This window comes from Oncorhynchus masou, chromosome 20 (assembly GCF_036934945.1).
Source record: "Oncorhynchus masou masou isolate Uvic2021 chromosome 20, UVic_Omas_1.1, whole genome shotgun sequence".
NCBI lineage: Eukaryota > Metazoa > Chordata > Actinopteri > Salmoniformes > Salmonidae > Oncorhynchus > Oncorhynchus masou.
In genome coordinates, this window is record NC_088231.1 from 5713300 (window position 1) to 5728228 (window position 14929).

General features: G+C 43.4%; 1 long non-coding RNA gene across 1 annotated transcript; it reads left to right on the forward strand.

Moving 5' to 3' along the window:
- Window positions 1-2284: 2284 nt before the first annotated feature.
- On the forward strand, window positions 2285-6124 carry LOC135506759 (uncharacterized). Its single transcript, XR_010450561.1, has 4 exons — window positions 2285-4411; window positions 4542-4606; window positions 4767-4912; window positions 5472-6124. It is a non-coding gene; the product is annotated as an uncharacterized LOC135506759 (long non-coding RNA).
- The last annotated feature ends 8805 nt before the right edge of the window (window positions 6125-14929 follow it).

The following is a 14929-nucleotide window of genomic DNA, read 5'->3' on the forward strand; positions in this document are numbered from 1 at the left end:
TCAAACAACAACCCCAGCTGCTGTCACAGCAGCTACAGCTGCACCAACGGCAACCACAGATCCACCTACAGCAACAACAGCCAATTCCACAATGACCTCAGCTTCACCTTCGACAACCACAGCTGCACCTACAGCAACAACAGCTACTCCCAGAACAACCACAGCTGCTTTCACAATAACCACAGCTTCCCCCACAACAAATGCAGCTGATGCTACAACAGCAAAAGTGGAGGCTTCAACAACCACAGCCGTACCCACAACAAACACAGCTACTCCCATAACAAACACAGTTGATCAAACAGCAACCACATTTATTCCAACGACAATGACAGCTCCTGTTAAAACAACAGTGGCTCCCACAACAACAAGAGCTCCCACAACAACCACAGTGGCTCCCTCTACAACAACAGCTGCCATAACAAATGCAACAACAAAAGCTTCTGTAACAACCATCACTACTAGCCCTACCACAATTACAGCTAACCTCACAACAACCACAGGTGCTCCAACGACATCCACAGCTGCATCCACAGCTACCACAGCTGCTCCCAAGACAACCACAGCTTCACCAACGACAACCACAGCTTCACCAACGACAACCACAGCTGCACCAACGACAACCACAGCTGCACCAACAGCAACCACAGCTGCTCCCACAACCACAACATTTGCACTAACATCCCCAGCTGCTGCTATGACAACAACAGCCACCCCTACAACAACTACAACTGCTCAAACAACAACCACAGCAGTGCCAACATCATCCACAGCAGCTCCCACTACACTCACAGCTTCACCATCGATCACCGTAGTTGCTGCAAAGACCAGCAACACCCACCACACAACAACCAACGTTTCAGCCACAACAACTGCAGCTGCTGTAACTACCACAGCTACAGCTGCACCAACAGCAACCACAGATCCACCTACAGCAACAACAGCCAATTCCACAATGACCTCAGCTTCACCTTCGACAACCACAGCTGCACCTACAGCAACAACAGCTACTCCCAGAACAACCACAGCTGCTTTCACAATAACCACAGCTTCCCCCACAACAAATGCAGCTGATGCTACAACAGCAAAAGTGGAGGCTTCAACAACCACAGCCGTACCCACAACAAACACAGTTGATCAAACAACAACCACATTTATACCAACGACAATGACAGCTCCTGTTAAAACAACAGTGGCTCCCACAACAACAAGAGCTCCCACAACAACCACAGTGGCTCCCTCTACAACAACAGCTGCCATAACAAATGCAACAGCAAAAGCTTCTGTAACAACCATCACTACTAGCCCTACCACAATTACAGCTAACCTCACAACAACCACAGGTGCTCCAACGACATCCACAGCTGCATCCACAGCTACCACAGCTGCTCCCAAGACAACCACAGATTCACCAACGACAACCACAGCTTCACCAACGACAACCACAGCTGCACCAACGACAACCACAGCTGAACCAACAGCAACCACAGCTGCTCCCACAAACACAACATTTGCACTAACATCCCCAGTTGCTGCTATGACAACAACAGCCACCCCTACAACAACTACAACTGCTCAAACAACAACCACAGCAGTGCCAACATCATCCACAGCAGCTCCCACTACACTCACAGCTTCACCATCGATCACCGTAGTTGCTGCAAAGACCAGCAACACCCACCACACAACAACCAACGTTTCAGCCACAACAACTACAGCTGCTGTAACTACCACAGCTACAGCTGCACCAACAGCAACCACAGATCCACCTACAGCAACAACAGCCAATTCCACAATGACCTCAGCTTCACCTTCGACAACCACAGCTGCACCTACAGAAACAACAGCTACTCCCAGAACAACCACAGCTGCTTTCACAATAACCACAGCTTCCCCCACAACAAATGCAGCTGATGCTACAACAGCAAAAGTGGAGGCTTCAACAACCACAGCCGTACCCACAACAAACACAGTTGATCAAACAACAACCACATTTATACCAACGACAATGACAGCTCCTGTTAAAACAACAGTGGCTCCCACAACAACAAGAGCTCCCACAACAACCACAGTGGCTCCCTCTACAACAACAGCTGCCATAACAAATGCAACAACAAAAGCTTCTGTAACAACCATCACTACTAGCCCTACCACAATTACAGCTAACCTCACAACAACCACAGGTGCTCCAACGATATCCACAGCTGCATCCACAGCTACCACAGCTGCTCCCAAGACAACCACAGATTCACCAACGACAACCACAGCTTCACCAATGACAACCACAGCTGCACCAACGACAACCACAGCTGCACCAACAGCAACCACAGCTGCTCCCACAACCACAACATTTGCACTAACATCCCCAGCTGCTGCTATGACAACAACAGCCACCCCTACAACAACTACAACTGCTCAAACAACAACCACAGCAGTGCCAACATCATCCACAGCAGCTCCCACTACACTCACAGCTTCACCATCGATCACCGTAGTTGCTGCAAAGACCAGCAACACCCACCACACAACAACCAACGTTTCAGCCACAACAACTACAGCTGCTGTAACTACCACAGCTACAGCTGCACCAACAGCAACCACAGATCCACCTACAGCAACAACAGCCAATTCCACAATGACCTCAGCTTCACCTTCGACAACCACAGCTGCACCTACAGCAACAACAGCTACTCCCAGAACAACCACAGCTGCTTTCACAATAACCACAGCTTCCCCCACAACAAATGCAGCTGATGCTACAACAGCAAAAGTGGAGGCTTCAACAACCACAGCCGTACCCACAACAAACACAGCTACTCCCATAACAAACACAGTTGATCAAACAACAACCACATTTATACCAACGACAATGACAGCTCCTGTTAAAACAACAGTGGCTCCCACAACAACAAGAGCTCCCACAACAACCACAGTGGCTCCCTCTACAACAACAGCTGCCATAACAAATGCAACAACAAAAGCTTCTGTAACAACCATCACTACAAGCCCTACCACAATTACAGCTAACCTCACAACAACCACAGGTGCTCCAACGACATCCACAGCTGCATCCACAGCTACCACAGCTGCTCCCAAGACAACCACAGCTGCACCAACAGCAACCACAGCTGCTCCCACAACCACAACATTTGCACTAACATCCCCAGCTGCTGCTATGACAACAACAGCCACCCCTACAACAACTACAACTGCTCACACAACAACCACAGCAGTGCCAACATCATCCACAGCAGCTCCCACTACACTCACAGCTTCACCATCGATCACCGTAGTTGCTGCAAAGACCAGCAACACCCACCACACAACAACCAACGTTTCAGCCACAACAACTACAGCTGCTGTAACTACCACAGCTACAGCTGCACCAACGGCAACCACAGATCCACCTACAGCAACAACAGCCAATTCCACAATGACCTCAGCTTCACCTTCGACAACCACAGCTGCACCTACAGCAACAACAGCTACTCCCAGAACAACCACAGCTGCTTTCACAATAACCACAGCTTCCCCCACAACAAATGCAGCTGATGCTACAACAGCAAAAGTGGAGGCTTCAACAACCACAGCCGTACCCACAACAAACACAGCTACTCCCATAACAAACACAGTTGATCAAACAACAACCACATTTATACCAACGACAATGACAGCTCCTGTTAAAACAACAGTGGCTCCCACAACAACAAGAGCTCCCACAACAACCACAGTGGCTCCCTCTACAACAACAGCTGCCATAACAAATGCAACAACAAAAGCTTCTGTAACAACCATCACTACAAGCCCTACCACAATTACAGCTAACCTCACAACAACCACAGGTGCTCCAACGACATCCACAGCTGCATCCACAGCTACCACAGCTGCTCCCAAGACAACCACAGCTGCACCAACAGCAACCACAGCTGCTCCCACAACCACAACATTTGCACTAACATCCCCAGCTGCTGCTATGACAACAACAGCCACCCCTACAACAAATACAACTGCTCACACAACAACCACAGCAGTGCCAACATCATCCACAGCAGCTCCCACTACACTCACAGCTTCACCATCGATCACCGTAGTTGCTGCAAAGACCAGCAACACCCACCACACAACAACCAACATTTCAGCCACAACAAGTACAGCTGCTGTAACTACCACAGCTACAGCTGCACCAACGTCAACTACAGCTAATGTAACTACCACAGCTACAGCTGCACCAACGTCAACTACAGCTGCTAAGACAACAACAACTGTTTCCCCAACCACCGCATCCACAAACCCTCCAACGTCAAATGAAGGTGTACTTATTCTAAAGTTCCGGATGAACCGGCTGTTTATGGAAGCCTACAAAGATTCAAATTCCTTGGATTACATTACTTTGGCTTTAAATGTCACAACTGAGGTAAAAGTTTATCATTAATAGAAATATTTAAATGGACATTTACAAATATATCTTGCTTGAGAGTTATTAGTATCTAGTACACATTTTTTTGTCCTTAAAATACTCATTATGCCCTCATATCTTTCTACAGTTGACTCGAGGATACAACAATATATATCCTGTAATCTTCCTCAGAATCATCATCATCAGTTTCTGGTATGTTCAGTTTTCATTTTGGTCCATATTTCTGCAACTTACTTGCTGCTAAAACAAGTGTGTTATTTACGTTTACCATTATATAATAGTACTAACACTACTACAACCAATAATAATAACTTTTATCCCATTTCACATACATTCTACTTCTTTGTTTTAGGCCTGGATCTGTGGGCGTGACAACCAACTTGATCTTCAAGAATCAGTCAGTGGTCCCTAACCTTACAGATGCAGTGGAATCCCTCAAGACATCCATCAACACGTCCACAGTTTTCTTAGATGTTATTCCTGGCAGTATCAAAGCTGGTAAGGATGAATCTTAAAACAATATTTAGGAAAATTCATACAGTACAGATGATTGTTTGAAGCAATATTCTCGTCCGGACACCATGTTTTTGTTGCTTTTTATGCCCAAAGCTTATTTACCAGCTCTGGTTTCATCAGTTGTGACCAAATTACATCATACTTGAATACTGTATCTCATTTAAAGGTCTATCTTTTATTTCAAAACCATTTCAATCATGGTAGTCTCTTATAAGACTATCTTTACCCGTAGATGTGAGCAAAAATGATTCTGGTTCTCTGGTTTGCATCACTGATTATTTGAATCAGGAATGGAGAACTTTGGTTCAGTTGGGGGCCACAAAAAAACGTGAGGTTGCAGTGGCTGGTGGGTCTTCATACCCACATCCCACATTTGCCATTAAAGCAAGTTTGCTGCAAATCTACAGATTTTGCCATGGGACGGAGATATAAAATGTGAAGTTTTACATCTTACATCTTTTAAATTTTTGCAAGAAGATAGACTTTGGGGAAGGCTTTGCAGAGGCTTTTAAATGGTCCAAATCTGATTTTTGTCTTACAGAAATCCGGAACTCCCCGACTAATGCCACAACTACTGCTACGACTACTGCTACGACCACTGCTACGACCACAGCTACGACCACTGCTACGACCACTGCTACGACCACAGCTACGACCACTGCTACGACCACTGCTACGACCACTGCTACGACCACTGCTACGACCACTGCTACGACCACTGCTACAACCACTGCTACGACTACTGCAACCACCACGCCAGCAGCAGCCACGAAACCTACAGAGGGTTCACATACCAGCAGCGCTATGGGAAGAAACAGACCTCAAGAAATGGTCACTTTACTACTTGCTTTAATGCTGATCTATTTCTTCTGAACAGAATAACTCTAGGACTCAATTAAACCCATTAAGTATAAGATATTCCACAATAAAGGAATATGTAACTTCAGCTATTAAGATTAAGAGATGTTAAGAAACAGCTAATACTAGCTTAGTTAAAGTAATTGTTTATCATTATGATTATGTTTAAAACTGTTAGTCTATTTTGTTTTGTACAAAATTGACCTCAATAGAAAATGTGCTGGTAATGTGATGAAGCTAATTCTGCTAATGCCAGAAACTGGATTATTGTGTGAATGAAAGTAAATGTGTTGTGTTTTGATATTTAATATTTATATTTGTTTTAGTATATCACAATAGCGTATGAATAATATAATATAATATTAATAAATTAGTATCGTATGATATTAACTCATTATATTAGAAAATGATCTTCGAAAACCAAAAGTTTATAGTAATATATAATATATATACAGTAATATATATATTTTCTTCCTTACTGTAACCCAACTATTGGCGTACATTGAAATATTTGGAAATTAATTTGAAAACCCTTGAATAAATAATGTCATACACATTTTTTGAAACAAGTCATTTTTTTCACTTCACCAATTTGGACTATTTGGGTGTGTCCATTACATGAATTCCAAACAAAAATCTATTTAAATTACAGGTTGTAATGCAACTAAATAGGTCAAAAGCCAAAGGGAATGAACACTTTTGCAAGGCACTGTACAGCCACAACAACCACATCGTCTCCGACAACAACTAGAGCATCTACAACATCCACAACATTTTCCTGTACAACAACCATAGCCAGCCTGACAACAATCACAGCTGTTCCCAAAACAACCAAGGATACAACCACAAAAAACACATTTTCTCACACAACAACTACAGCATCTCCCAATACCTCAACAGCTTCCCCTATAACAATGACAGCTCTTCCCACAATAATCACAGCTGCTGCTACGACAACTACAGCTGTGGCTTCAAAAACAATAGCTGTCTCCATATCAACAACAACAAATACAGCTTCCCCTAAAATAACAGCTGCTGCCATGATAACAGCTGTGTCTAAAACAACAACAGCAATCCTGACAACAACAACAACAACAACAACAACAACCAGATCTGATACTGATATAACCACATCTGCACCAACAACAACCACAGCCGCAGATCAGACAGCCACATCAGTCCCTACAAAAACTACAGCTGCTCCTAAAACAACCAGATGCACCTGCGACATCCACGTCTTCTCTGACAACAACCACAGCTGCTACCAACACAACCACATCTGCACCACCAACAACCACAGTCACAGCTTTGACAACCACAGCCGTCCCCACAACAACAACAGCTGCTCCCACAACAACCACATCTTCACCGACAACAACTATAGCAGCTCCGACAACAACAGTCATCCCCACAAAAACCAAAGCTGCTCCCGCAACAACCACAGCAGCACCCACCCAACCACATTTTCTCTAACAACTACAGCAACTCCCATAACCTAAGCTTCCACTACAACAATATCAGCTGTACCCATAACAATCACAGCTGCTGCTGCTACGACAACTACAGCAGTCCCCACAACAATAACAACAACAACAGCTGCTGCTATGATAAAAACAGCAGTGACTACAACAACAACTGTCCTCCTCACAACAACCACAGCTGAACCCACAACAGCAGCTGCTGCGACAACAACCACAGCTTTTACTGACACAACCACATCTGCATCAACCGCAGCTCCGACAACCACATCCGTCCCCACAACGGCCACAGCTGCTCTCACAACTACCACAGATGCACCCACAACAACCACATATTCTCTGACAACAGCTACAGCATCTCCAACGACAACAACAGCCTCCTCTACAACAACCACAGCTTCTACAACAAAAACCAAAGCTGATCCCACATCCCCAGCTGCTCCCAGAACAACCACAGAAGGTGCCACAATGACCACAGCTGCACCAACAACAACCACAGCATCTCCCACAACAACTACAGATGTGGCTGCTATGACAACTAAAGCTGTGGCTACAACACCTACAGCCGTCCCAACAAAAACCACAGCTGCACAGATCACAGTCAATCAATGTGTTTCTAAAGAAATTAACCGGTAATACTCATAAAAAAAACAGCCCAATAAACTCTACAACATAAATCAATGGTACAGATGGGCTCCAAACAGTGCAGAGAGATTAATTGAAACATTAAGGAAATTATGAACTCCATAAAGTTTTTCATAACACACAATACCAAAACAATAATGAAGGTGTCAATTTGGCTACTCAAAATATCAATTGCATATCCCAAAAAGCAGCATCGAAAGCAAATTTGACAAAACCAAAGAAATACAACATCAGAAACAAAAAAGAAAATGTTTCTGAAAAATGTTTTGATAACGAACGTAAAACAATTAGAAAACACCTAAGACAAACGTCAAATGAAAAACATAAGCAACAAAACAGCCCAGAGCTAAGCTATGAATAGTTTGAAACTCTGAAACTGTTTAAACATACACTGAAATGCAAGAAATTGAGTTATACCAACAAGACACTTGATGAAATTGAAAAGGCAATTGACCAAAATCAATTCTGGGACATGTGAAACAAATTAAACACGACAACGCCACAAATATTAGCCATACAAGATGAAGGAATTTGGAGAACTTATTTTGATAATTTATACAAAAACATTCCACAAAAGACTTACAACAGAACAAATGAGAAATTAAAGAAAAAGGTAACATCCTTGAATCAGTCATTAAAAACAACCCAACAAGAACTAAATGAAAAACTCAAATCTATAAAATCAAAGAAGGCTTGTGGTCTAGACAACATAAGAAATTAAATGCTGAAAAACAACTAACCTGAGTTGCAAAATGCTGTGCTTGAATTAATCAAAATGGGTTTAACTTCTGGCTGCTTCCCTGATGTCTGGAACCATGGGCTCATCTCCCCTCAACCACAAAAGTGGAGACAAATCAGACCCCAATAATTACAGGAAAATTTGCATAAACAGCAACTTGGTAAAGGTTTTCTGTAGCATTTTGAATGCTGAAGCAATAAAAAAATGTAATAAGTAAATGTCCAATTGGTTCTCCCTAACCATCGCACTACTGACCATATACACACTAATTAATAAACACCAAAAAAAGAGGGCAAAATTACACCCCCCCCAACCACTCCACCCTTCCCCCTCTCTCACCCTCTCCATTGCTCTCTCCCCTCTACCCCTTTCTGTCTCTCACCCTCCTTCCCCCTCCGGCACTTTTCATTTCTCTCTTTTTCTGTGTAAATTTGTTTTGTCTGATTAGTCTCACCTGTTTCTTGTTTGGGTTTTGATTTGGGGCTATTTAAACCAAGGATACCCGCCTGCTTTGTGCGGGCTTGTTTTTCTGTTCATGTGTGTGTGGATTCTCGTGGACTCTTTCCTCCGGACTGTTTGGTCCTGCTTTTGGGCTAGTTTAGTGATGCGTCTTAGTGTTTGGCGTTATCGTTACTTGTTGTCCTGGAATAAACGACCACGATTGAACTACCTCTGCTCTCTGCGCCTGACTCTTCCACCCACTACTCCTAGAAGCCGTGACATCTTCTTCCTCTCTCTCCCCCTACACTTTATACACAGACAAACAAACAGACACAGACAGACAGACATGTTCAAGTCAATCTAAAAAAAACAAATACCCTCTTCAGAATTCATTCAAGAATTCATAACAAGGCTCATAGTTTCTAGAACTGCACAACCATTTTGTCCAATGGAGGTCAAATGACTTTCAAATGTACGATACCTGGTCCCCCGGTCACAAATATGTAACATTTGAGAAGATTAAATATTTTTCACCATTCGAAGCCGCCCTTATTACACCCTATTAAAGCTGCAATATGTATTTTTTGAGCGACCCGAGCAAAAAATAGCTCTGTCATTCTAATTGAAAGCAAGTCTTAGAAGCGGTAGATCTGTTCTATGCGCGCTATTTCTATGCTTCCTGTTCTTAAGTTTAGATTTTGCTTCTTTTACTTTTTACACCAGCTTCAAACAGATGTAAATACAATATGTTTGGTTATGGAAAATATATTTAAGAGCGGTTTAGATGGCACAATGATTCTCTACACTAAACTTGCTTGTTTTGTCACATAAACAGGAAGCTGAACTTCAAAACAGGGCATCCCTATAAGGTCACGATTGGATGTGTGCCAGGATGGATAGCTAGTCAATGGGGGATCGCAGTAAACGGGGGTGATATGATTTTTTGAGGGCTGTATGTAATGCTTTTCTATGGAGTAACGCCTTGTTGTCTGTGAGACCAAGTTTTCACTGTGAAGAGTTCATTTCCCATGTTCAGATTTAGGCTTGCATTCATCGGGAGAGTCTGCTGAACGATCCCATGTATGTTTTTTTTTTCTAGCCTCAACCATTCTGCCGATGTCATTCAAAAGCACATTATACTCTAGGTCAGGCTTCAAGTGTGTCCTACCTACCTGCCATGTAGTGGGTGGAGGGGCACGTTAATTGTTAATTAGGTTAACACAGAGTCTAAGCCATGTCTAAGCCATGTCGAAGTCGGGGTGGGTATGACCTTTTAAAAAGGTCATACCAAGGATCGTTTGAATTTTAAGATCCCTTGGCATATAACCCAAAAATATATACACTTTTTATGAAAAATGATTTGGGGCCTTACTGATATTAGTCTTGGTCTTTTTGTAAATGTGTATAATTTTATGGAACTACCACATGTGCCAATCTCATTGAAAATCTAATTATTAGAGATACACGTAGTTTTTCCACTCAGCTTGCGTCATTTGTGTAAATCAAATCAAATCAAATCAAAATGTATTTGTCACATACACATGGTTAGCAGATGTTAATGCGAGTGTAGCGAAATGCTTGTGCTTCTAGTTCCGACAATGCAGTAATAACCAACAAGTAATCTAACTAACAATTCCTAATCTACTGTCTTATACACAGTGTAAGGGGATAAAGAATATGTACCAAAGGATATATGAATGAGTGATGGTACAGAGCAGCATAGGCAAGATACAGTAGATGGTATCGAGTACAGTATATACATGTGAGATGAGTATGTAAACAAAGTGGCATAGTTAAAGTGGCTAGTGATACATGTATTACATAAGGATGCATTCGATGATATAGAGTACAGTATATACGTATGCATTTGAGATGAATAATGTAGGGTAGGTAACATTATATAAGGTAGCATTGTTTAAAGTGGCTAGTGATATATTTACATCATTTCCCATCAATTCCCATTATTAAAGTGGCTGGAGTTGAGTCAGTGTCAGTGTGTAGGCAGCAGCCACTCAATGTTAGTGGTGGCTGTTTAACAGTCTGATGGCCTTGAGATAGAAGCTGTTTTTCAGTCTCTCGGTCCCAGCTTTGATGCACCTGTACTGACCTCGCCTTCTGGATGATAGCGGGGTGAACAGGCAGTGGCTCGGGTGGTAGATGTCCTTGATGATCTTTATGGCCTTCCTGTAACATCGGGTGGTGTAGGTGTCCTGGAGGGCAGGTAGTTTGCCCCCGATGATGCGTTGTGCAGACCTCACTACCCTCTGGAGAGCCTTACGGTTGAGGGCGGAGCAGTTGCCGTACCAGGCGGTAATACAGCCTGCCAGGATGCTCTCGATTGTGCATCTGTAGAAGTTTGTGAGTGCTTTTGGTGACAAGCCGAATTTCTTCAGCCTCCTGAGGTTGAAGAGGCGCTGCTGCGCCTTCTTCATGATGCTGTCTGTGTGAGTGGACCAATTCAGTTTGTCTGTGATGTGTATGCCGAGGAACTTAAAACTTGCTACTCTCTCCACTACTGTTCCATCGATGTGGATAGGGGGGTGTTCCCTCTGCTGTTTCCTGAAGTCCACAATCATCTCCTTAGTTTTGTTGACGTTGAGTGTGAGGTTATTTTCCTGACACCACACTCCGAGGGCCTTCACCTCCTCCCTGTAGGCCGTCTCGTCGTTGTTGGTAATCAAGCCTACCACTGTTGTATCGTCCGCACTTGATGATTGAGTTGGAGGCGTGCATGGCCACGCAGTCGTGGGTGAACAGAGAGTACAGGAGAGGGCTCAGAACGCACCCTTGTGGGGCCCCAGTGCTGAGGATCAGCGGGGAGGAGATGTTGTTACCTACCCTCACCACCTGGGGGCGGCCCGTCAGGAAGTCCAGTACCCAGTTGCACAGGGCGGGGTCGAGACCAGGGTCTCGAGCTTGATGACGAGCTTGGAGGGTACTATGGTGTTGAATGCCGAGCTGTAGTCGATGAACAGCATTCTCACATAGGTATTCCTCTTGTCCAGATGGGTTAGGGCAGTGTGCAGTGTGGTTGAGATTGCATCGTCTGTGGACCTATTTGAGCGGTAAGCAAATTGGAGTGGGTCTAGGGTGTCAGGTAGGGTGGAGGTGATATGGTCCTTGACTAGTCTCTCAAAGCACTTCATGATGACGGAAGTGAGTGCTACGGGGCGGTAGTCGTTTAGCTCAGTTACCTTAGCTTTCTTGGGAACAGGAATGATGGGGGCCCTCTTGAAGCATGTGGGAACAACAGACTGGTATAGGGATTGATTGAATATGTCCGTAAACACACCAGCCAGCTGGTCTGCGCATGCTCTGAGGGCGCGGCTGGGGATGCCGTCTGGGCCTGCAGCCTTGCGAGGGTTAACACATTTAAATGTTTTACTCACCTCGGCTGCAGTGAAGGAGAGACCGCATTTTTCCGTTGCAGGCAGTGTCAGTGGCACTGTATTGTCATGTTAGGTGAAAAGTGTCTTTTTTGGGATGTGAACATTCAGTTTGTTTGTTTGACCTGATGAAGATCCGTTTCAGGTTAAAACGTTGTCAATAAAGGGATGAATTGGGAGCTTTGACAGTGTGCAGGCCTTCTTGTTCTTTACTGCTATTAGCCCATACAAACACATTGAATAACAGATTTACTACAAGGAACGACATATAGGCCCAAAAATTATCTTAAAGAAGTGTCTGTCGTATATCTGGAAGAATAAGAAACGGTAAACATTTGTAATTAACCTCTTATTTTTGGCACTAAACAGTCTCCATATACAGTGCATTCAGAAATAATTTTTTCCCACATTTTGTTACATTACAGCATTATTCTAAATTTGATTCAATTAAATGTTTTCCTCATCAAACTACAGCACAATACCTCGAAATGACAAAGCGAAAACAAGTTTTTAGAAACTTTTGCAAATGTATAAACAGAAAAAAATGAAAATCCTTATTTACATATGGATTCAGACCCTTTGCTATGAGACTAGAAATTTAGCTCAGGTGCATCCTGTTTCTATTGATCATCCTTGAGATGTTTATATCACTTGATTGGAGTCCACTTCTGGTAAATTCAACTGATTGGACTTGATTTGGAAAGGCACACACCTGTCAGTATATGGTACCACAGTTGACTGTGCATGTCAGAGCAAAAACCAAGCCATGAGGTGGAAGGAATTGTCTGTAGAGCTCTTAGACAGGATTGTGTTGAGGCACAGATCTGAGGAAGGGTATCAAAAAATGTCTGCAGCACTGAAGTAACCCAAGAACACAGTGGTCTCCATCATTCTTAAATGGAAGAAGTTTGGAACCACCAAGACTCTTCCTAGAGCTGGCCATCCGGCCAAACTGAGCAATCGAGGGAGAAGGGCCTTGGTCAGGGAGGTGACCAAGAATGCGCTGGTCACTCTGAGAGAGCTCTAGAGTTCCTCTGTGGAGATGGGAGAACCTTCACGAATGATAACCATCTCTGAAGCACCAATCAGGCTTCTTGACAGCCCGCTTGGAGTTTGCCAAAAGGCACCTACAGAACTCTCAGACCATGAGAAACAAGATTCTCTGGTCTGATGAAACCAAGATTGAACACTTTGGCATGAATGCCAAGCGTCACATCTGGAGGTAACCTGGCACCGTCACTATGGTGAATCATGGTGGTGATAGCATCACGCTTTGGGGATGTTTTTCAGCGGCAGGGAATGGGAGACTAGTCAGAACCGATGGAAGGATGAACAGAGCAAAGTTCAGAGAGATCCTTGATAAAAACATGCTCCACAGTGTTCAGGACCTCAGGCTGGGTTGAAGGTTCACCTTCAAACAGGAAAACAACACTAAGCACACAGCCAAGACAACGCAGGAGTGGCTTCCGGACAAGTCTCTGAATATCCTTGAGTGGCCCAGACAGAGCCCAGACTTGAACCCTATCGAACATCTCTGGAGAGACCTGAAAATAGCTATGCAGCGACGCTCTACATCCAATCTGACAAAGCTTAAGAGGATCTGCAGAAAAGACTGGGATTAAACTCCCCAAATACGCCACCAAAGGTGCTTCAACAAGTACTGAGTATAGGGTCTGAACACTTACGTAAATGTAAAAATAAAATAAAATATCATCCTTTTTAGAACAAGGCTGTAACGTAACAACATTTTGATAAAGTCAAGGGGTCTTCCCGAATGCACTGTAATTTAGCAATTACATTTACTTTTGATACTTAAGTATATTTAAAACTAATTTGTTTTAGGATTTTACTCAAGCAGTATTTTACTGTGTGACTTTCAATTTTCTATTATTCATTTTCTATTATTGTGTCTTTACTTTTTGTCAAGTATGACAATTGGGTACTTTTTCCTTCACTGCTCTCCAACTCCTAAAGGTATGTTTAATAGTGGGTGAAATGCAAGAATGGCCATTACAGTAGCCTTTGCTTCCAGAGGAAACCTCAATCTGCTGATTACTCAGCATGAAAGTTCCAGACTGATGGTACAGGTGTAGTCAATTCAACCACCTCACCTTTTAAGATCAATGAAGACATTTATTGAGATTCAAGGTGATGGAGGTTCTTGTTTCTTATCATTTGCCATCTAACATATCACCTTGGATTCCTCTCCTGGCTTTCAACTAAAAGCGAGGACAGGGTGGCAGGTAGCCTAGTGGTTAGAGTGTCTGTTGTTCTGCCCCTGAACGAGGCAGTTAACCCCACTGTTCCACGGTAGGCTGCCATTGTGAATAAGAATTTGTACTTAACTGACTTGCCTTGTTTAATAAAAATCTAATAATAATTCAAGCTAAGCAGGGTTGGGCCTGGTCATATACCTGGAACAGGAACTCCCTAGAATAATACAGTTGTTGTA